The sequence below is a fragment of the Chiloscyllium plagiosum genome, chromosome 29 (assembly GCF_004010195.1).
Source record: "Chiloscyllium plagiosum isolate BGI_BamShark_2017 chromosome 29, ASM401019v2, whole genome shotgun sequence".
Taxonomy (NCBI): domain Eukaryota; kingdom Metazoa; phylum Chordata; class Chondrichthyes; order Orectolobiformes; family Hemiscylliidae; genus Chiloscyllium; species Chiloscyllium plagiosum.
In genome coordinates, this window is record NC_057738.1 from 15,433,171 (window position 1) to 15,457,887 (window position 24,717).

At 42.4% G+C, this 24,717-nt stretch overlaps 1 long non-coding RNA gene across 1 annotated transcript in view; it reads right to left on the bottom strand.

The window, feature by feature from the left end:
* The window catches only part of LOC122564396, a 51,548-nt gene that overhangs the window by 6,025 nt on the left and 20,806 nt on the right, over window positions 1-24,717 (bottom strand). The window contains exons 2-3 of the long non-coding RNA XR_006315904.1: window positions 23,107-23,236; window positions 787-928 (exon numbers count right to left, since the gene is read on the bottom strand). This is a non-coding gene — a long non-coding RNA (uncharacterized LOC122564396). The remainder of the gene's footprint in view (window positions 1-786; window positions 929-23,106; window positions 23,237-24,717) is intronic.

The window sequence follows — 24,717 nt, forward strand, 5'->3', positions numbered from 1 at the left end:
CAGAGCCTTTTCCTCATCCGTACAGGGAGCAAGAATCTCGTACCTGTTGGACAAGGTCAAGGGCTGAGGTTCCTCCACTCCTGAACTCCGGTTCCCCCTACCTGCCTCACTTACAGTCACACTCTTTTGTGCCTGATCACTAGCTGAATGTGAATTACTTAATCTCCCAGGTGTGACTGCCTCCTGAAACAAAGCATCCAGGTAACTCTCCCCCTCCCGGATGTGCCGCAATGTTTGAAGCTCAGATTCCAGATCATCAACTCTGATCCGGAGTTCTTCCAGCAACCAACACTTGCTGCAGATGTGGTCACTGCCGTTCACAATGGGATCAGCCAGCTCCCACATCATACAGCAACAGCACATCACCTGCCCAGCCATCTCTGTTTAGTTAGTTAATTACTTACTTTGTACAAGTATGAGTTAGAATACCTTCTGATACCTCTCTGCTATAGTTTTTTTTACCCTGAATAAGGACTTGATGTATACACACACAAAAAAAACGAAGTAAATTTTTAACTAGTCCCTGGTAAAGAAATAAAAATCCTTACCTTAAAAGAAAAAGCAGAGTAGTTAAGAAGGTTAGAGGACGAGGGTGGGTGGGAGATACTACAGGTGTAGAATCTCGGGTTTAGCCGCCTTCCTGACTTATATACTCACTTTTCCTTCCCGGCTGCCCCTCTGCTTGCCGTCACTTCCTCTGCTGCTCCCGCTCTTTCTGTGGAGAGAGAGTAAAAAAACACACCGCTGCCCGCTACAGGTAAGCAATTTTAAAACAAATTGTCTTACCTTTGCTGTAGTCTCCCGGGTTCGCTTTTACTTCGACGCTGCTCCCACTCAAATCCAGATGCCTGGATCTTATGTACACATCCCTTTTCCTCTTGGCTAGGCACATGATTTCTCCTGTCATCCACAGATCGCACAATTTCTCCTGTCATCCACAGAATAACATATTCATGGAGTAAAGGTATAAGATTTTTGTTTCTACAACCTTGAATGGTTGCAATCATGTCACCAGTGGGTGGCCTTCCTTTGCAGGAAATTATAGCACAGAAACAGGTCATTAGTCACAACTGGTCGATGTTGGCATTTATGCTTTACCTGAGCCGATTTCTAATTCTATCATCATATTCTTCTCTGATTAAAAAAAACCTTTAGGTGAAAGAAGGTGTCCTTTTGAATTATTAAAAGTTGGTATGAAATACTGTAAATGTACACATGCATTAAATGTCATTTTTTTGGTACTGTTGACAGACCTATCAAAAGGGCATATATCTGAAAGATTCCATTACCAAGTTAGTTCTGTGCAACTGACATACCCCTGAAAGCTTCTACTACCAGATTAATTCTGTGCTACTGATTTCATAACTATCCATTATCACAATTGGGCACTAGCCATTTCACCATTTGATTGAGCACTCCAGAGGCTAAAGACTACTTGAAATGGGACGGTGAATTTCACAGCATGTAGTTATATAGGATTATGCATGTGCAAGAAATGTTTATTGGTATCAGGTACTATATTATTGAAGGAATATTGACATATAATATGGGTTTCTGTGAATGAGTGTTTTTCATTATAGTGAATTCTGAAAACAAACTCCAACCTTTAGTTTATTCCATTTCTGCATGCACTCAAATCTTTCCATGGTGGACACTGGGTGAGTTGGTGTGGTAGATGTAAGGGAAAAGGGTGATGTCTAAGGGCTTTGGTTGCGAGACTTGACATAAACTGGCACCGGGCCTACAAAGAAAAATAGGAGCTGAATACAGAGGCATGAATTGGCATGAAGCATAGATGGGAACATGATTAGATAATGTTTGAAATAGATGGCTTCGGGAATTGTGTGAGAGATGAAGGATGTGTTAAAATTCAATATATTAATATCTGCCCATATTGCATCTGAACTTTGCATCATCTGCCCTTGGTCTCAGATTGACTGGCCTGACTGGCGGAGTAATAGTTCAGTTTACCTCAGTTGGCTGAACAGCTAGTTTGAAGGAGAAAATGAGGACTGCAGATTCTGGACAGCTGGTTTGTAATGCAGAGTGACATCAACAGTGTAGGTTCAGTTTCCACACCAACTGAGGTTACCATGAAGAATTCTCCCTCTCCATCTATTCCCTTTTCTGAGGCATGGTGACACTCTGGTTAAACCACTGCCAATTATCTCTCGATGACAAGACAGCAGGCCTATGGTCTGATAAGATTATGGTGACTTTACCTTTCTGGAATTTGATTTATTATTCATCTCTTTCTGCTATTTTGTGACCTATACTATACAACCTGCAGTGTAATAGCTCTGGTATTATTCTTTAACTTTAGTCTTATAGACTATATCTTTGATTACTCATGTATGCCATTCCTCTGATATTTTAAGTGTTTTGATTAATACTGCCACTCCCCTCTTTTATTTCCTGTCCCTAACTTCAATTAAGACCACGTAGCCATGAATATATAGTTCCCACTCCATCTATGTAAACTAGATTTGCGATTGTCACTGTATCATAGCCACAAGTAGTAACCCAAATGCTTTCAAGTCACCAACCTTACTAACCACACTACAAGCATTTCCACATATGCATTTCAAACCTATCTTAAACTGCCTTGTATTTGGTTCTCATGCTATCTCTTCTATTTCTGAACTGTTCTTCACTTTAGTGCTGTTTGTTTAACCTAACGCTCTGAGCACCATGTTTGTCCTCTCTCATGATTCTTTATGATGCCCATTTTGCTGCTAGATTATTTAATACTGTATTCTTCCTTGACAGTTTTTAGCTTTCCTGTAAAGACCTTAAAGCCAGATCTGCGAAGATTCTACCTGTCTACTTTGAATGGGTCTGCCTTGCCTGAGAATTAGACCCTGTATTATTTCTCTTTTATTAACTTCTATACCATCTGTACTTATTATTGCATGACACTGAGCATAATAAAAAAAAGTTAAGATTTGAGGCTCCCAGTCAGATTTCCTACCTAGGTCCTGAAACTCTGCCTGCAGTATTTCAGCACTCTTTCTTCTTGCATTATTGATTCACAAATTGACCATGACTGCAGACCTGTTTCTTTCTCTCTTTACTCCTCTCCCACGCAATAAAATGTTCGGCACCATTTCAGTGATGGAGGATTCTCTTACAATCCCACTGAAAATAGGGTCAGAACATAAGTAGGGTGGCTGCTGGAGTGTGGGAGAGTAAGGCAGAAAATGGATTCAAACTGAGATCTCTAAAGGGCTACCTAATAACCTCCAAGTCTTTGGAATGTTGTTGTAGATAATCCAAATTCTCCAGTCGTCCACCTTTTCATTCAGCATTCTAAGTCTTCCAAGTGATGAATAAAGGTGTTCATAAAGTTGTATAGCACGGAAACAGACGCTTTGGTCCAACTCGTCCATGCTGACCAGATATCCTAAATTAACCTAATCCCATTTGGCCCACATCTCTCAAACCCTTGCTATTCATTTATCCATCCAGATGCCTTTTAAATATAGTAATTATACCAGCCTCCAACACTTCCTCTGACAGCTCATTCTACACACGCACCACCCTCCGTGTGAAAATGTTGGCCCAATGATCCCTTTTAAATCTTTCCCCTCTGTCCTTAAACTTATGCCCTCTAATTTTGGACTCCCTTAGCCTGGGAGAAAGACCTTGTCTATTCAGTCTATCCATGCCCCTCATGATTTGAAAAACTTCTATAAGGTCACCCCTCAGCCTCCGATGCTAGGGTAAATAGTCTCAGCCTATGCAGCCTATAGCTCAAACCCTCCAATCCTGGCAACATCCTTTAAACACAGATGATGGAGGGAAGGTCATTGCTGAAGTAGATGAAGATGATTGGACGAAGATTTCCCAGGCACAACTGCAACCATCTTCCTTGGTACCAGGTATAACTCAAATCACTGGAGAGTTTTCCACAGATTGCCATTGACTCTAGTTTTGCTTAGGGTCCTTGATGCCACACTTGATCAAATTCAGTCTTGATGTCAAGAGCAGTCACTCACAGTTCACCTCTGGAATCAGCTCTTTTCTCCATTTTTGAACCAAGGCTGTAATGAGGTCAAGAGGTAAGTGGCCTTGACAGAACCCAAACTCAAGTGACAATGAGCACGTCATTGCTACTGTTGATGACATTTTCTATCACTTTACTGATGATTCAGAGTAGACTGGTGGCGCAGTGGTTGGGTTAGACTTGATTTTTTGTGTACAGGGAATACCTGCATAACTTTCCGTATTTAGGAGAAAGTGAGGACTGCAGATGCTGGAGATCAGAGTCAGAAAGTGTGGTGCTGGAAAAGCATAGTAGTCCTTGAATGTCCATGGTGGAGTGGGAGAGGGAGTTGATTGGTGCATGTGTCCCAGAAGTATTCTCTGAAATGTTCAGCAAGTTGGCGTCCTGTCTCCCCAATGGAGAGGACACCACATCGAGAGCAACGGACACAGTAGATGAGGTGCTTAGAGGTGCAGGAAAATCTCTGCCGAATGTGGAAGGATCTTTTGGGGCCTTGGATAGAGGTGAAGGAAGGTGTGGGCACTGGTTTTACACCTCTTGCAGTGGCAAGGGAAGGTGTTGGGAGTGGAGGGTGGGTTGGTGGGGAGCGTGGACCTAATGAAGGAGTCGTGGAGGGAATGGTCTCTGTGGAATGCTGAGAGGCTGGGGAGGAAAATATATCTCTGTTGGTTGGGTCTGACTGTAGGTGGTGGAAATGGCAGAGGATGCTGCATTGTATCTGGAGGTTGATGGGGTGGAAGGTGAGGACTGGAGGGTTTTGTCCTTTTTGCGGTTGGAAGGTGGGTACAAGGGCAGGGGTGCAAGAAGTGGAGGAGATACGCTGGAGGGCATTGTTGACCACGTGAGAGGGGAAGTTGCAGTCCTTGAAGTAGGAAGCTATCTGGGATATCCTGGAGTGGAATTGGTCCTCCCTATTGCTGTATCTACTTTACCCACGGAATCCATAATTTTGGAAATTCCCATGTTCTTGTTGCTCCTCCACCCTCTTCATTCAGTGGTCTGAGTTACTCTGACCTATATGAGGAAACCTCACTCCCGCTCACCTTCTGGAGTTCCCAGTTTCCTTCTATTCACTGTGAGATCCCACTTTACTATCTATAATTACTGCCTATTACTGTTATCAGTCCCTTGGTGACTCAGAGTAGTGATGCCCGTCCCCAGATTTGAATTATTGGCTTTCCCCTGAGCACTGTCTCCAGCCCTCTCACTGTCATTGAGGAAACCACAATGACTGACTTGGTAGATGAGCCCCAACTGATTACAGTTCAACCCACTGACTGTTGTCTGTGCAGCATTTCTACTGATATACCAGTTTTCCCTATATTGGTGCTACTAGAATGACTGTGACACATCCTCTGGGCTGTAAGGATGCTTATTCCTGGACTGACATAGGGCCAAGTGCCTGACTGATGTTGGCCAACTCCTTGCTGTTAATTTGACTGACTATAGTGGTACCTTCTGACTGCAGTTCCCCATTACTCCACTAAGGACTGGTTACCTTTGAATTTCACACATGGCCATTTGATTGAAACAGAAGCAGTGTTTGCCCCTGTAGACTGCAGGTGTGAATTTGTCTCAGCACAGTGCTGTAGAGTTACATCTTAACCCCCTTGTGAGTCCATTGCTCCCTCTCGTTACAAGCTGCCTACTTCTCCCTGTGCTTTAAAAAGCAAGGAAAACCACAAATACTAGCATACTGTAACTGAGTAAAGAAGATTCTGTTCACTAAAAAGTAATGCAAGCCACTAAGACAGTCGCAGCATCCAAGTAAGTGTAAAGTGAATGAGTGCTAAGGTAGCAAGCTAAGAACAATAAGATATACCTCATGCAGATTTTTTTTCGTTCATAGGCTGTAGGCATCACTGGCTGGGCCAGCATTTATTTTCCATCCCTAGTTGCCCTTGACAAGGTGGCAGTGAGCTGCCTTCTTATATTGTTATAGACTCAATGCTGTTAGGAAGGAACTCCAGGATTTTGACATAACAACACTGAAGGAATGGTGATATATTTCCAAGTTAGGATGGTGAGTGACTTAGAATGGGGTTTGCAGTTGGTGGTGTTTCCATAAATCTACTGTGCTTATCCTTTATAGATGTTGTTGGTCATGGATTTAGAAGATGCAATCCAAGGAGCCTTGAAATTTCTGCAGTACATCTTATAGCTGGTATATACTGCTGCTAGTGAGTGTTGGCAATGAGAGTAAATCAAGAAGACTGCTTTGTCGTCAAGTGTGGTGTCAAGTGTGGTGGAATGTACTCATCCAAGCAAGTGGCAGGTATTCCATCATACTCCTGATTTGTGATTTATAGATGGTGGACAGGCATTGGGGAGTCAGTCTCCTGAGTCACTTGCTGCATGACTCTTAGCCTTCGACCTGTTCTTGTAGCCACTGTATTTATCAAGCACGTCTCGTTCAGTTTCTAGTCAATGGTAACCCCGAGGTTCTTGATAGTGGGAATTTGGTGATGGTAATGCCATTGAAAGTCAAGGAGCATATTCTATCTTGTTGGAGATGGATATTGCCAGGCACTTGTGTGGCGTGAATGTGACTTGATACTTGTCGGTGTATACCTGGATATTGTCCAGGTCTTGCTGCATTTGATCGTGTACTGTTTCAGTATCTGAGGAGTCGCAAATGTTGCTGAATATTTTGCAGTTATCGGTTATCACCTATCTCTGACCTTATGATTGGGGAAATGTCATTGAAGATGGTTGGGTCAAGGACATTAATCTGTGGAACTCCTGCACAAATATCCTGTTGGAGATGACTGACCTCCAACAACCTCAACTATCTTCCAGCATGCCTGATATGACATCAATCAGTGGAGAGACTCTCCCTGACTAAATTGCACTTCAGCTCTGCTGCGGTTCCTTGATCCCATATTCAGACAAATGCAGGTTTGATGTCATGGCTAGAGTGAGAGTCACTCTCACCTCTAGAATTTATATCTTTTTTCCATGTTTGAACTAAGGCTATAATGCGGTCAGAAGTTGAGTGATGTTGGCAGAACCCAAACAGAGCATCAGTGAGCAGGATATTGCTAAATACATGCTGCTTGATAACACTGTTGATGACTTTCCATCACTTTATTGATGATTGAGATGAGACAACACTGATGGGTAGTAGTTGGTTGGATTGGTTTTCTACATTAAAGTAAAAGTAAGAGCTGTGGATGCTGGAGTTTTGAAACAAAAACAGGAATTGCTTGAGGAACTCAACAGGTCTGGCAACATCTGTGGGAAGAAAGCAGTTAACATTTTGAGTCCAGTAACTTCATCAGGACTTCAAGTTTCTCCAGCAATTTGTTTTTGTTTCAATTTTCTACATTGTTGGATAGATGTCAGTGTTATTTCCGTACTGGAACAGCTTAATTTGGACACAACAAGTTCTGCAGTCTTCAGTACTATTGCTAGAAAATTGTCAGGAGCCATAGCCTTTGTAGTACTCAATGTCTCCAGCTGATTCTTGATATCACATGAAACAAATCCAATTAGCTGAAGACTGGTATTTGTGATGTTGGGGACGTCTGGAGAAGGCCACGATCGAACATCCCCTTGGCACTAAAGGCTGCAGGTTTTTGTGAAGGCTTTAGATTTAACTTCTCACTGATGATCGGGTTCCCTGATTGTTCAGGAGAGGGAATGTCTGTGGAGACTCCTCCTCCTACGAGTTAATTGTTCACCACCAATCAAGATTAGATGTGGCAGGAATGCACAGTTTAGGTCTGATCTGTTGGTTGTGGAATCACTTATCTCTGCTTTTGCTTGCTCATTTTGCTGTTTTGTATAGAAGTAGTTCTGTTTTTTAGCTTAACCAGGTTGATGCCTCATTTTTAGGTTTGTCTGGTGCTGCTCCTGGCATGCTTTCCTGCAGTCTTCATTTAACCAGGGTTGATGCCTTCGCTTGATGGTACTGATAGAGTGGGAGATATGCCAGACCATGAAGCTGCAAATTGTGCTTGAGTTCAGTTCCTGTGCTGATGATCCACAGTGCTTCTTGGATACCTAATCTTGAGTTGCTAGATCTGCTCAAAGTCTGTCTATTACTGCCGTGGACAGATGCATGTATGACAGGCAGATCAGTGAAGATGAATCAAGTGTATTTTTAACTCTTGTTTGTTCCTTCACCACCTGACTTAAACCCAGTCTAGCAGATGTGTCCAGCAGCTTGGAAAGGAGTGGTGCTTGTGAGTTATGCTTGGTAGTGGATAATGAAGTACCACACCTAGAGGACATTCTAAATCCTTTCATCCAAGTGATTTTCAACAATGGAGGAGTGCTAATTCATTAGCCAAAGTGGGGATGTAGGACATACCCAGAGATGGCAATGGTGATTGTGGATGTTATGTGTATGGTATGGTTCCATGAGTATGACTGTCAGGCTGTTTCCTGAGTAGTCAGAGAGATAGCTCTCCCAATTTTGGCATTAGACTCTAGGTTTAGTAAATTAGGACTTTTCAGGTTCCACAGAGCTGTGTTTGCCATTGTCTGGGCTGAAATGGTGAGAGAGTTTGACAGAAAGCAACTGTGGCAATGTGGTGAGGCTGGTGGTTTGTGTACAAAATGTTGAGGATGACAGTGACCGTTGAACAAAGAGGGACATTGTGAAGAATCAGTTGGATGATGGCAGGATGGGCATTTAGCAAGTTCTGCCTATCAGCTACCTGCACTAATCCACACCAGGAAATTGTACCATTTAGTTTCTCAGTGAAGAGGAGAATTGGGATGGTATATAAATCAGGCAAGGTGAAGTTTAATAGAATGTAAATACACGGAAATAGGGTCGCTGCCATTCAATGGCTAGATTCTGAAGTCAGCATTCAAGGCTTAAGGGAATATTATAAATTGTTTTCTTGATGTCAAGATTGATTTTCTTTTCCATTCTCCATATTTTCTCATCTTTCTCACCATTGCCACACCACTAAGTAGAAATTCCACCATTATTCCACATTTTTTCAATGGTAGTTGCATGGCAAAAGGACACATTGACACAGTGACAACATAATCAAGGCAGTTTTATGAAGTTTTTTTTCATTTTTAAAGATGGCACAGAGGAACCGTGGGTCTCAGTTGTGCCAGATAAAAAAGGAGGTGGCAAACAAACAGGAGTCTGATTGCTGCCTACCTCCAGCTATCATCCGCATGGTCCGCCAAGTGTGCCAGGCTTTCTATCCAGCAGAGAAATAAGCCATCTCAACAGGAAAGGAAAAACAGAAATAGGTCATCTGATCCAACGTAGTTCCAGCTGATGTTTGTACTTCACTCAATTGAACCTTTTCCGGAAGCTATGTGACTGAGGACTGGAAACTATCATCCAGCTGTAAAATTCAGTACCCCATGAAGTACCAAAGATGAAGTAGATAGCAAGCACTACTGGACCCTGAAGTAATTTTGGAAAAAAATTGCCAACCTTAAATTTTCTCAAGGGCTGCGTTTTGATTTTTCATCATGTAGTGAACTGGTTATCCATATTGCCCTTGACCTTGTATGCTACGATTTTCACTATTACTAATAAGCTTCTTGCATGACCAATTGAAATTTGTTTTTGGAAATTCATACAAATCACATGCACTGCATTACCATTATCAAGAAGTTCAATCTCATTAGTTGAACATGATTTGCCCTTAACACGTTTGTGCTGGCTTTTATGAAGTAATCCACATTTTCCAAATGGCTGTTACTTTTGCCTCCGATTATTCTTTCCACAAAATTTCTCATGATTGTGGTTAAATTGACTGACCTTTAATTACTGGACACATCCTTACATTATGTTGATTTATTACACAGATTTCTAATGATGGGACACTCTCATAAAGATACTGAAACAGCTAATGATGGGACACTCTCATATAGAAGGTCTCCACTTTCACTCTTTATACTGTTAGAAAGCAGCCAGTTTGTCAGTTGGATAGGCAAACAACCATCTAGCTAATCAGTCAGTCAGTCAACCTTGTATGTATTATAATAGTAATCCAAGTAAGCATATGACCCACAATTTATCTGCAAGTCTAAGAGGTCTGGTTAGTTGTTAATAAACTTGAAGATAACTGTCTCAGTAAGAATCCAACATTGTGATATTTGTTACATGGACCAAGGTATAGAAAACCACACCTCAAGACTTTTTTTTAAACCAAAGTATAATATTTGCAGGTCTCCATTCCACAGGCACTATCTCTGTATCTAAGGAGATTTAAGGCCAGAGCTATCAGTTTACAGCCTTACCTCCCTCAGTATCCTTGGACATGCCCAGACCTGGTGACTTCACAATTTTAAGGACCACCAGATATTGTCTATCAATTTTTAGCCCATTTCAACATTAATTACTACTTCTTCTCAGACTTTGATCTCATCTTCTTACTTTGTAAAGGAAATGCTGGCATTTCTGTCAAGCTCTCTGTCTCCATGCACAAATCTTCTTCGTCCCTAATAAAGTATGCATTGTTTTAGTTTCCTTTTGGTATTGATATTCCAGTGAAAGACTTTGGATTCTGTTTCATTTTTTGCTTTGCCTCTGAACTAATCAACCTATATCTTAATTGTATTTTAAAACTCGCACCTACCATACATCCTTTATCTGTATCATTTTAATTTCTATTTAATCCAGGCTGGTCCAGTTTTATTTGTCTTATCTTTCCACATCACAGGAACTTACAACAAACTTTTTATGAACTGGCACCTCAGGAACCAGGAGTGTACTGGTTGATCAAATATTCAGGAGAACCAAAGTGTCCACATAAACAATGTAAACAAAACACTATGTAATAGAAATGTAATGTAGGGTGTATGCACATAACTGTTATAGTTTATTTACACCATAAATTACTGAAGTAATAATCCAACTTTGTCTTAAATAAAACTTATTGCTAGAGAGTCTTCTCGCTCGCACCATCAGCTGACTACTTGGACACCAGTTGGGGAGAAATTAACTTGAAATTGAATAGAACTGTTGATACTTTGTGGAACCATTTGATGGAACAGGTTTATTTACAGTGAGGTAAATACATTTAAAAACTATAATAAGTGGATAGAATAATAGATTAAATTTAGTGATCATTGAGATATATACTTTTTGAGAATTTATAAAGGTGCCAGTTAAAACAAAGTTTACTCCACTTCATTTGCACCCTTCCTTTTTCTGCTTTAAAGATAGCTCATTCTTCAGTAATTGTTCTGCCTGCCAATTCTCAAGTCTATTTGATCTATTCTCACTGACACAGAAATTGATTTTCCCCATTAAGTTTATTTTATTCCTTGTTTATTTCCATATTTAACCTAAACTATATTATATAATAATCACTGTTGCCTGAACATTCTGCAAATGACACTTGATCCAGTTACCTCATATTGTTTTCAAGAACCAGATGCCTCCTTCCTTGTTTGACTGCAAATATTCAGGTCCAAAATACTTGCCTGAACACACTCCAAAAAATATTTATTTCCACAGTCCCTGTATCATTTGCCCTTTGCTATTACAATGCTAACCTAACATTAGGACAATTAAAGTCCCCCTTTATAATTGTGATTGCACTTTCCAAGGGAGCATTGCACTCACATGTGCAAAACTGAATTAACACTTGATGGTCAGAAAATGTTAATAATGTTTTCGTATTATTTCCACAATTTATTGGCGATACTTACATCATCTAACCATCTTTCTTCCTTCCTTTCTGTAAAGAACAAATGGAAAAGTAGATGTGAATTTAAAGTTTCATTAAATAGGTGAGGGGGCTAGGCATGTAGAATTAGTTAGTTCTGTTGTCTAGATCATAGAGTCCCACTAGTATGGAAGCCGGCAATATGGCCCATCGAATCCACACCAACCTTCTGAACAGCATTCCATCTAATCTCTGCAATCCTACATTTCCCATGGCTAATCCTCCGAGCCTGTACCATTCCTGGACACTGTTGGCAGATTAGCATGGCCAATCCACCTAACCTGCACATGTTTCGAATGTGGTAGGAAACCAGAGCACCAGAGGAAACCCAAACAAACAAGGAGGGAATATGCATGCTCCGCATAGACTGTTGCCCGAGGTTGGAATTGAACCCAGGTCTCTGATGCTATGAGGCAGCAATCCTAACCACTGAGCCTCTGCGCTGTCCGAGATGACTACAGTGGAGTGGAGAATAAAACCAGCAGTATAGATTCAATCCCTACACCACTGTGGTAGTTCATTGAAGCCTATTTCCTCACCTTGCCATATGCTCGTGGAATGGTTACAGTCAAGCAATACCAAACCAATTCTCTTTTTAATGGAGAGAGATGCCTTTGTTTCTTTGTGATCCATGGCTCCTTGCATATATAAATTATGTTTAATGTTCCACACATATATTTAAATCGTTTGAGAGTTTTCCCAAAGACTTCTTTCTAACATTATCTTTCTCTTTTCAATAAACTATGTGATGTTACAAATGTAACTGCGCATGCATAGATGGATCACAGCAGCCTTTTTACAATGATGGTACCCATCTCTACTGGGTGCACACATTCTATATAACTACTGTTGCACTTCTAATTTCCCATCAATATTGTTCAACCTTTGTTTTGAAGCAGGGGTGTTATTTCTGACATTTAAGATTGAATCATGCAAAGGACATCATATTTCTCTAATGAGTGTTATCTATGGTAATTTCTTTAGTTATCTAATAAGGTCCAAAAGTGCACCATGCATCATGTAAATTATGTGCTGACTAGTTATGACCATATTGGTCAACTGGTGTACACTGAGGCCAGTTCATTTGTTAACCTTCTCAATATGTTTCCTTTTTATTGTCATAATTGCTTAAATTTAGGGCTGATTTTTAAGCAGAAAAATTAACAATATTTGTTCTTTACCTACAGTTACAGAATGCCAGGTGCCTCTGAGCCACATTTCAGGAACTATTGCAGTCGTGTGATATTGTATTTATTTATAGCAAGGATATTATTTATCATCTTTCTAAAATTAAGTAAGTGCTGATCCTATTGAAACATCAATGGTAGAATTAATAACTTAATCATTTTGGCTACTCTATTTGATTTGTATATCCTTCCCATTTTACCAATGTAACATTTCAAACATTGATGTATACAGGCTTCCTCACCCATTAAATCTTTGCCCATTAAACATTTCCCTTAAGCTGATCATATTATAGCTGAATTGTTTCTATTTATAGTTAAAAAGTGCTGGTGAGTGAATTTCATGATATAATTTTCACCATAACACAATGAGCAATCTTCCATTTTTCACCTCATTAATTATGTCAGAATGATGTTAAGTGCATTACTCTGTGAACCTTTGGCAATCGAGGTGGAAGGTCACACCATTTCAGGGACCTTCCAGCTTGCAAGCGTTTGCTGTTATATTTAATCCCAGATGCAGACCACTTCAAATGCTGTTCGCCAGGATCAACCCCTCACACTATTGTGCTGTCCATCAAACTCTGACCAAATATTGCAGAAGAAAACTCCCCACTTCCGGACGAAGGATCTTAAGTCATTGTTATACCGGGTGATAGAAAGAAATGTAATTCCTCTCTTTGGCTGACTGCAGAAAGTGGCCATGCCATTTGACCAGTCAGCCTGGATAGAGAAAGCACCACAGATCAGTGCTGTTTCCAGCATGAAAAGGGACAGCCAGCAGTAACATAAGTCAGTGATCATCTACAGTTCATAAGGTTAAGTGATGCCATTCCACTCTATGCTACCTTATACTAATAGGGTCATTACTCATTCTAATTCTGCCAGTGCGCACACATCTCATCGAAGCTGGTGGACTAGAATCCTCAACATTGCATGCATCACATCCACTCAAGGGATCTCCCCCACTTCATTCTGTACAACTACTCATTATTCATGCTTTTTGCGCTTATTACACACTCAGTGACACCTCATCTTCTCCCCGCTCATATATTTTCTCCATCTGCTCTTGTGTTAACTTACATCATTCTGAAACCCTCTCTTTGTCTTATTGCAGGATAAATAGGTCCACCGCTGAGCCAAGAGGACTAAGACAGGCAGGGGGTAGCAGACATTCAGCTCCTCACTCCCTATGAGAAGTGGAGCTAGCTGCAGAAAAACAGGTCCACTCATGCTGATGATTGACACCACCGACTCACTAATTCAGTAAGCTCCTTTTCGATAAGTTTCACTTCCGTTACCCCCAGTGCTCGTTCATATTCTGTCCAAGTTTCAGTCCCTCTTTTCCATCTAATTCCCTTTCTTCACATATGTAGTCGCTAGCAGCACCTGAGGAACATCCAGAAGAGGTCACAGCCTGTACCCATCTTTCATTTGCAGCTTTGAAGGAAATGCAGTTAAATCCTCTGAGGATGCACTGGGAAGGCATTTACCTGAAGCTTCTACCAAGAGATGTTCATCTTAATGGGTACACTATCCAGATCCAGCTCGGGTATAGTCTAGTAAGCCCAAGCCTCCATGTCTCTGTAAGCGGTTGAAAAGAAAAGCCAATATTGCTGGCACACAGAGGTTTGCCAAGTAACCAGATAACTGCTCAGCCCCAGAAAGAGGATAATTTGATGATCTTAGCCAAAATGCACATACATATGCAGGAACATTAGGCAGCTGTGCCAGAGGCAGTTGATAGGCTGGAATGAAAGATGGAGGAGTTTTCTAATTCCTTCACTACTGTGATGACTTCAGCATGTGAATACAAGATTGTCTTCATGGAAAGAGGGGCAGCCACGCTGAGATAGACAAATCCAATGGGATGTTCAGTGAGTGCAGAATAGATGTTCAAACCTGCACACTCTTTTTCTACCATGGGTTCTCAGTGTCAACAGTGAGGTAAAAGGGACATGAGAGACCTTGCCTTCTCTCCATGTACTCCCACCTCTCAGAAAAGCAGAATGGTGCAAGTAGGCACACACAGAGAGGAGTAGTGACAAAGAAGGTACCCTTGAAGCTACTTCTTATGATACTCCAAAGGTGCTGTGCCACTCTGATCGCAAACCTTGCAGTATTGTAAGCCGAGGAGGGTGAATCGGCTTCTAGGCAGAAGGATCTCAGTGGGTGTAGACTCGAGGCCTAATGGTACAAGGAGACGAATCATCAAGTCTTTCAACTCAACAGGTAAACTAAGGGCAGGCTCTTTCCATTCCAACTGTAAAAGTAGGGCCACCACTTAGAATGTAGAAGGGGAGAGAAGGAGAAGAAAAACTGCTGAGGGAACATAGGTAACCCAGATAGCTTTATTTTATTCACTCATGGAACATGAGCATCTCTGGCTGGCCAGCATTCATTGCCATCCCTAGTTACCCTTGAGAAGGTAGTGTTGAGCTGTCATCTTGAACTGTTGCAGTCCACATGCTGTAGCTAGACCCATAATGCGTTTAGGGTGGGAATTTCAGGATCTTGACTGAGCAGCAGTGAAGGAGCAGTGATATACTTCCAAGTCAGGATGGTGTGTGACTTGGAGGGGAACTTGCAGGTGATGGTGTATCCATGTATCTGCTGTCTTTGTCCTTCTAGATGGAAGCTGTTGTGGGTTTGGAGTGTGCTAAGGATCTTCAGTGAATTTCTTCTGTGGATCTTGTTTCAGTATCTGAAGAGTCACAAATGGTGCTGAATTTCGTGCAATCATTGACAAATATTCTCGCTTCTGACCTTATAATGAAGGGAAGATCTTTGTTGAAGCAGCTAATGATATTTGAGCCTGGGACACTGAGGAATCCCTGCAAAGTTGTCCTGTAGCTGAGATGACTGATCTTCAACAATTACAACCATTAGTGGGTGGCACGGTGGCACAGTGGTTAGCACTGCTGCCTCACAGCGCCAGAGACCCAGGTTCAATTCCCGCCTCAGGTGACTGACTGTGTGGAGTTTGCACGTTCTCCCCGTGGCTGCGTGGGTTTCCTCTGGGTGCTCCGGTTTCCTCACACAGTCCAAAGATATGCAGGTAAGGTGAATTAGCCATGCTAAATTTCCCGTAGTGTTAGGTAAGGGGTAAATGTAGGGGTATGGGTGAGTTGCACTTCGGCGGGTCGGTGTGGACTTGTTGGGCCGAAGGGCCTGTTTCCACACTGTAACATAATCTAATCTAATAACGTAATCTAATCTAATCCTATGCGCCAGGTATAACTCCAACCAGCTGAAAATTCACCCATTTCTCATTACTACTAGTTTTGCCAGGATGCCTTGATGCCACTTTTGCTTTAATGTGACCTTGATGTCAAGGGCTACCACTTTCACTTCACCTCTGGAATTAAGTTCTTTTTTAATCCATGTTTGAGCCAAGGCTGTCATGAGGTCAGAAGCTGAGTGACCCTGGCAAAACCCAAACTCAGAGCTACTGAGCATGTTACACCATTGCAAATAACCAATACATTTTCACCTTCACTGTGACAATGTCTGCTGCAATATTATTATTGATATAGGACTTTTTGGATGACTCACACCTAAATGAGAGATGATGAGACTTTTCACATAACAAGGATTTAAGAAATTGCAATTGCCACCCATGGCTTATATCTTTCAAGCAACTGAGTCTTTGACTACAGAAAGCCTCATGTCAGAGATCCTTGATTCATAATATGGAGAACTGTAACATTTGGATGGCACTGAAGCCAAGAGCAATGTCAAGAATTCCAGAGCAAGATAAAAGCAGTGTCCAGAGTGGATTTACATAATCAATGATGATCTCACCCATCTCCTCATATGTTTTTCCTGCATAAATATTTCAAGAAAATCATGTGAAATTAAAGGTTGGGAGATGTATAGTGGGCAGCTAGGCTAGGTGGATTAGACATGGAAAATGCAGGGCTTCAAGGATAGGGTCGGGCGGGGGCGGGGGGTGGGGGTGGGGGGATGAGTCCAGGTGGGATACTCTTAGGAGAATTGATGTGGACTCGTTTGGCCCTACGCCTGTTTCCATGCTGGAGGGGTTTAATGATTCTATACCCATGGATATGGCCTTGACCTCCCAGATATTTACCATTTCAATAAACCACCTCGTTCCCTTGCTAACATTTCTGTCATTGGCACGTCACAGACTTCGAATGAAGCTTAATACAGGCGGGAGGTAAAATACCTCATTTCCCACTTGGGCACTTTAATTTCTAGGACTTATTATTGAGTTCTATAACTCCAGAGGATGACCGCTGTACTCTTTTTTTCACATTTCCACCTTACCCTGGCTATGCCTTGTTAGCTTTGCTCACAGCAGAGTTCATAAGAACCACAGATGGAGACATTTTCTCCTTTTCACAGATAACATCTGTTTTACAGATCGATGTCCCTTCTACTAGCCTTTATCATTCACTCTGGGCACACTCACCACATGCTCTTCCTGCCTCTTTGTCATTAACAGAAAAAACAAATTTTTTATTCCGAAGAAGCATCATACCAGACTCAAAATGGTAATTCTGTTTCTCTCTCCAATGTGATGAGAGTGAGGACAAATCTAGAAAGGTCAAGTTCTGAGTCAGACAGAGCTGCTGTCATGCTCTGCTCTTTGTTTGGAGCACCACTGCTCTTGGTTGCCTGGAACTGTGGTGCAATGGGTATCTCGTGGTTCCTGACTGGAGGTTGGGTTTCACTGAGCCCTTGTGATGTCCAGTATTCCTGTCTTTCTCCCTGTGGTGTTATGTCTCTTTTTCTGGGTGAGATTTGTTTCAGTGCTCCTGCTGGACGATGTCACATTTCTGTTCTTTGGAGAATCCACAGCTCACATTGTCACTTCCAGCCATCTGAGTATATACTACTGCCACCCTGGTCTTGGCAGGCTTTATAGAGGTTGCCTGCTTCCCCATACAGTTAAATTGTCATGATTTGCAATTAAAAAGCTGTCAGTAAGGCTGTATCCACCCTCTTCCCTGGCAGTACAGTGGCTGTGTGGCCAGCCAGCTCGCAGTCAGTCCTCACCATTAAGCCAGCGGATAAAGGGGGCGCAGTGGTAGTCTGGCGCACTGACCTCTACACCGCTGAAGCCAAACGCCAACTCGAGGACACCTCTTCCTACTGCCCCCTCGACCATGACCCCATCCCCCATCACCAAACCATCATCTGCCAGACCATTCAGAACCTCAGGAGATCTCCCACCCACAGTTTCCAACCTCATAGTCCGGGAACCCCGTACTGCCCGGTTCTACCTCCTTCCCAAGATCCACAAGCCTGACCACCCTGGCCGACCCATTGTCTCAGCATGCTCCTGCCCCACTGAACTCATCTCTACCTACCTCGACACTGTCCTATCCCCCCTAGTCCAGGAACTCCCCACATAGTTTCGAGGCACCACCCATGCCCATCTCCTCCAAGACTTCCGTTTCCCTGTCCCCCAACGCCTCATCTTCACCATGGATATCCAGTCCCTCTACACCTCCATCCGCCATGACCAGGGCCTCCAAGCCCTCCGTTTCTTCCTCTCCTGACGTCCCCAACAGTACCCTTCCACCGTCACTCTCAGTTGTTTGGCCGAACTGGTCCTCACCCTTAACAATTTCTCCTTTGAATCCTCCCACTTCCTCCAGACCAAAGGGGTAGCCATGGGCACCCGTATGGATCCTAGCTATGCCTGACTCTTTGTTGGCTACTTGGAACTGTCCATCTTCCATAATTACACCGGCACCACTCCCCACCTCTTTCTCCGCTTCATTGATGAATGCACTGGCGCCACCTCGTGCTCCCTCAGACCCCACCCCTCCAACCGTAACAAGGACAGAACACCCCTGGTGCTCACCTTTCACCCTACAAACCTCCGCATAAACCAAATCATCTGCCGACATTTCCACCACCTCAAAAAAGACCCTAACACCAGGGATATATTTCCCTCCCCACCCCTTTCTGCCTTCCGCAAAGACCGTTTCCTCCGTGACTACCTGGTCAGGTCCACGCCCCCCTACGACCCACCCTCCCATCCTTTCACTTTCCCCTGCCACCGCAGGAACTGTAAAACCTGTGCCCACACCTCCTCCCTCACCTCTATCCAAGGCCCTAAAGGAGCCTTCCACATCCATCAAAGTGTTACCTGCACATCCACTAATATCATTTATTGTATCCATTGCTCCCGATGCGGTCTCCTCTACATTGGGGAGACTGGGCGCCTCCTAGCACAACGCTTTAGGGAACATCTCCGAGACACCCGCACCAATCAACCAAACCGCCCCGTGGTCCAACATTTCAACTCCTCCTCCCACTCTGTCGAGGACATGGAGGGCCACTCCCTCACCAACGACACCTGGAGGAAGAACGCCTCATCTTCCGCCTCGGAACACTTCAACCCCAGGGCATCAATGTGGACTTCAACAGCTTCCTCATTTCCCCTTCCCCCACCTCATTCTAGTTTCAAACTTCCAGCTCCGCACTGTCCCCTTGACTTGTCCGACCTGCCTAGCTCCTTTTCCACCTATCCACTCCACCCTCTCCTCCCTGACCTAGCACCTTCATCTCCTCCCCCACTCACCTATTGTACTCTATGCTACTTTCTCCCCCCCCCCACCCTCCTCTAGCTTATCTCTCCAAGCTTCAGGCTCTCTGCCTTTATTCCTGATGAAGGTCTTTTGCCTGAAACGATTTTGCTGCTTGTCGGATGCTGCCTGAATTGCTGTGTTCTTCCAGCACCACTGATCCTCAACCTTGAGATGCTAGTCTATACATATTTTATGGGTTTTTGTTTTCTGTAAACCCCCACACTACTGCCAACAGCAGTAGTGCTTATTTATTCCCCAGCACCCATGTCATGTATGCCCAGGAGTAGGACACAGTGAAGAACAACAAGTGCAGAAATCTTTATTTGTATTCCACCAGCAGGAAGAGAGGAAACATCCGAGTGGTCAGAGACAAGCAGTGCCCTTCTCCTCACAGGGCAATGTGTAAGTGATCGACAAAAGGGGAGGCAGGGATCATATCAAAATAGATTCGGAGGGTGAAATAGAACACTCTACAACCTGTAGTGCCCACCTTTCCGTGAAAACCTTGAGGGTGTTGGTAGAAACTGCGTGCTTCTCCACAGAAAAGGGGCAGGCAATCAGCCATTAAGGCTCTATCCGTTACACCTTTGCCTATTAAACAACCAACAATCAAGCCTCTATTCTTTAAACTACTGCTATTAAATCTATATCCATTAAATATTTGTCTTCCACTTATTCAATCACTGTCTGATAGATGTTTGCCCATTACTCTTCCATTAAATAAATCTCTATCCAGTAAGCTTCCATCAAGAATAATTTAGCTATCACACCTCCAGTGATATGTGGTTAAGTAGCATAGTGTTAATGTTACTGGTCTAATAATGCAGAGGCCTAGACAAATAATCCGGAGAGGAGTTCAAATCCCACTATGGCAGCAGAGAAATTTAAATTCAGTTGGTTAACAGACACACAGTGTTTTTCATACCAAACCCCTAGAAAAATATGTGAATTAAATTAGGTATGCTAAAGGTAAACTCACTGAGTCAAACCTTGCAAAGTTTTACTTACAAATAGGAACGAGTGAGAACATTTGTGAGGAAAAAAAGGAATCGAGAAATAAAGCAGAAAGGAACACAAAACAAAACAATCACTTTCACCAGGAAGAAAAGTCAGAAAATCAAACTAAAAAACTGTAGGGTCTTAAAGGAAATGGCTGCAAAGATCGCATGTACATTGATTATAATCTTACAAAATGTGAGGTTATCCACGTTGACAGAAAGCACCACACATTCCTGCAATAAGCCTCCAAGCATTGCAATTCCCATTTAATGTTCTCAATTCATTTCCCATTCATAAGGGTCAATCATTAAGTCTCAATTCACTGGACACTAATTATCAAACATTGACCAATAACACTCCATTCATTGAACCATTGACATTAAACCTCCATTCTTTAAATACCTTAGTAACTATTCAGCAATGAAACTCCCATTTGTTAAATGTCCAATCAATCAATCTCAGTACATTTTAAAAGCTAAACTCACACCTTTAATTCTTTGTCCATTAAATTTCTATCCAACAAGCATCCATTTTAAAACTTTGTTGCTGAAATCCAATCCATTTGTTGAGTTCGGTGTATCAAAGTACTAATCAATGAGCTTCCTTCAATCACTAAACAGCAGACTGTTTAAAATGTGAGGACAATTAGATGGTGGATGATCAGCTGAAAGGTATCTGGATAATCTGAATTGAATTGATTTATTATGATGTGTACCAAGGTTCAGTGAAAAGCTTAGTCTTGCAAGCAATACAGGCAGTTCACATAGATAAGTAGCATAGATAAGTAAATACGCAAAAATAAAAACACAGGTACAGGCGAATGTTAAGAGTTTGAGAATCCATTCAGTATTCTAACAACAGTAGGGTAGAAACTGTTTCGAAACCGGTTGGTGCATGTGTTCAGGCTTCTGTACCTTCTCCCCAGTGGTAGAGGTTGTAGAAAAACATTGCCAAAGTGGGAAGGATCTTCGAGAATGCTGGCGGCCTTTCCTTGACAATGGGCCTGGTAGAAGGATTCTACAGATGGGAGGGTGGCCTTTGTGATTGTCCGGGCCAAGTTCACCACTCTCTGTAATTATCTCTGATCTTGAATGGTACAGTTGCCATACCAGATAGCGATACATCCAGACAGAATGCTCTTGATGGCACATCTATAAAAGTTGGCAAGAGTATTCGCCATCGCCAAATTTCCTCAGCTGCCTGAGGAAGAAGAGACAGTGTTGGGCTTTTGTAATCAGTGCGAACACATGAAGAGTCCAAGAAAGTTTGTTGTGGATGACCACTCCTTGGAGCTTGACACTCTCCACTCATTCCACCTCTGCGCTGATAATGTGTATGGGGGCATGAGTATCATCCTGCCGAAAGTCAATAATGAGTTCTTTGGTTTTGCCGGCATTAAGAGCTAGGTTGTTTTCAGTGTACCATTTTTCCAGGTTTTCCACCTCCAGTCTGTAGTCTGTTTTGTTGTCATCTGAGATTTGACCAACTATGGTTGTGTCATCAGCGAACTTGTAAATGGCATTAGTCTGGTATTTGGCAATGCAGTCATGGGTAAACAGTGAGTACAGTAGGGGGTGGAGTACGCACCCCTGGGGGCTCCAGTGTTGAGTGTTAGTGAAGATGAAATATTGTCCCCAATCTTCATTGATTGTGGCCTGTGGGTCAGGAATCTGAGGATCCGGTTGCAGAGAGTGGGGCTTAGTCAGAGATCACAAAGTTTCATAATCAGTCTAGGGGAGATAAGAGTGTTGAAGGCTTAACTGAGTCAATGAGCAGGATTCTTACGTAGCTGTTCTTGTGTCAAGATGTCCTACAGAGGAGTGAAGGGTAGGTGATACGGCATCTAACATGGATCTGTTGGTCCGATAGGCAAATTGGAGTGGATCTAGAGTAGTGATACCTGTTTCTTTCACCCATATCATGAAACTATCCCTATAATTCAATCTACTTGCTAATAATGTGCTGTCTTATCAACCATATTAATCAATGTCTCATTTTACTTGGTGTTGTCATGGCTGAAATTTCAAAGACTGACCACTTCAAGATGAGAGGGCTTACAATTTAAGCACTGTAAAATATTACAAGGTAAAATACAAGTGAAAAACACCTTACTTCTCTTTGGAATTCTGACCTCACATCACAGCAACTCACTTTTCAATAATGATTATGAAAAAGCAGTGAGAAACGAGGAACTTGACTAACCATACCTCTAGCCATCTCTACCACAAAGACTTTTGTTTCACTCATTTCTGGAACACTGGTTAATCACATTGCAGTCTCCCAGATTTTGCAAATTAAACAACCGAGAACCTATACCTATTTTCTGTGCTTATACCTCTGACAGATGCTGTAATCAATAGGACCGAGTCCCTGCTCTTTCATCACATATTTTCTTTCTCTTTTCTCAACATTTTTCCACTTCCCTTTTAAACTATTATGAATTATGCGTTCCCTCCTGTTTCTGGTAACAATTATAACCTCTCCACTCCTTAATGGAATCTTCAATTTATTCCATCCAGTTGACCTATAAAAATTGGAAAGCAGTTCTAGGAAAGTCTCAACAGTGATCGTCAGGAAGGTTAAATAAGCAAATGAAAATGAGAGAACTGATATTTAACTTTGAAACAAACATATTGCAAGTTGAGAAATGCTAAAATATCCAGCCATAAAAAATTTCAATCAATATTCATCCTCACCTGTTGCATCACCTTCATGCTTTGCTATCCTGGTAAATGAATATCTACAGTCAAGTGGGATTTTTCTTCTCAGAAAACTCAGTTTGAGCTTTCACTGTACCAATGGTGATAGTGATGATATTTGCCCTCCCTGTGAAAATTCAGGAAAATGACATCAATGTTTCATCTCACCCAGAAAGTCTGCCTGAATACAAATTTTAGTTTGGAATTAACTTGTGATACCACCAGGCAAACAATTAACTAATTTTACAATATTTCTGTTTGTTATTTGAGCAAACCAGTCCACCTAGAGCACAACACATTCATTTCATAGACCATAAGAAATAAGAACATGAATAGGCCATTTCACCCTTGAGTTTGTTCCACCATTCAGTAGGAATCAATATTCTTGTCCACTTTTCAGCCTTTTCCCCTTCACCCTCGAGTCCTGTATTGATGAAGAATGTATCAGCCTTAAATATACACATTGCTCTCTGTGGCAAGGAGTTCCAAAAACTTACAACCCTCAGAGAAGAAGTTCTTCCTCATCTCAAGTCTTAAAATGATGTCCCTTTGTTCTGAAATTATGCAGTCTGATCCTTGAATCCCCCATGAAGCGGTGACCTTAGAGGTTTATAAAATCATGAGGGGCATGGATAGGGTAAATAGACAAGGTATTTTCCCTGGGGTGGGGGAGTCCAGAACTAAAGGGCATAGGTTTAGGGTGAGAGGGGAGAGATTTAAAAAAGAACCGAAGGGGCAAATCTTTCACGCAAAGGGTGGTGCATGTATGGATTGAGCTGCCAGAGATGGTGGTGGAAGATCTGGATGGGTATATGAATAGGAAGAATTTAGAAGGATATGGGTCAATTGCTGGCAAATGGAACTAGATTAATTTAGGATATCTGGTCAGCATGGATAAGTTGGACTGAAGGGTCTGTTTCAGTGCTGAAAATCTCTATGACTCGAATTCTATCCTCTCAATATTTACCTTGTTGAGCCCCTTAAGAATCCTACATGTTTCAATGAGATCACCTCTCATTCTTCAAAACTCCACAAAGTCCCAATCTGTTTAGCCCTTGTTCATATGACAATTCTTCCATTCCAGGCCTCATCATAGTGAGCCTTCTTTGAATTGCCTCCAAATAAAATATTTTAAATAAAGGAATCAACATGACAGTAGGAGTATACTTAATAGGGAAATCAGGAGGGCAAAAAGAGGATAAGAGATAGCTTTGGCAAATAGGGTTTAGGAGAATTGAAAGGGATTTTACAAATACATTAAGGACAAAAGGGTAACTCAGGCGCGAATAGTGCCGTTCAAAGATCAATTTTCCCCCCCGACGTGATCGACGATGCCCTCCACCGCATCTCCTCCACTTCCCGCTCCTCCGCCCTTGAGCCCCGCCCCTCCAACCGCCACCAGGACAGAACCCCACTGGCCCTCACCTACCACCCCACCAATCTCCATGTACAGCGCATCATCCACCGTCACTTCCGCCACCTCCAAACAGACCCCAGCACCAAGGATATATTTCCCTCCCCTCCCCTACCAGCCTTCCGTACAGACCACTCCCTCCGCCACTCCCTTGTCAGATCTACACCCCCCACCGACCCAACCTCCACCCCCGG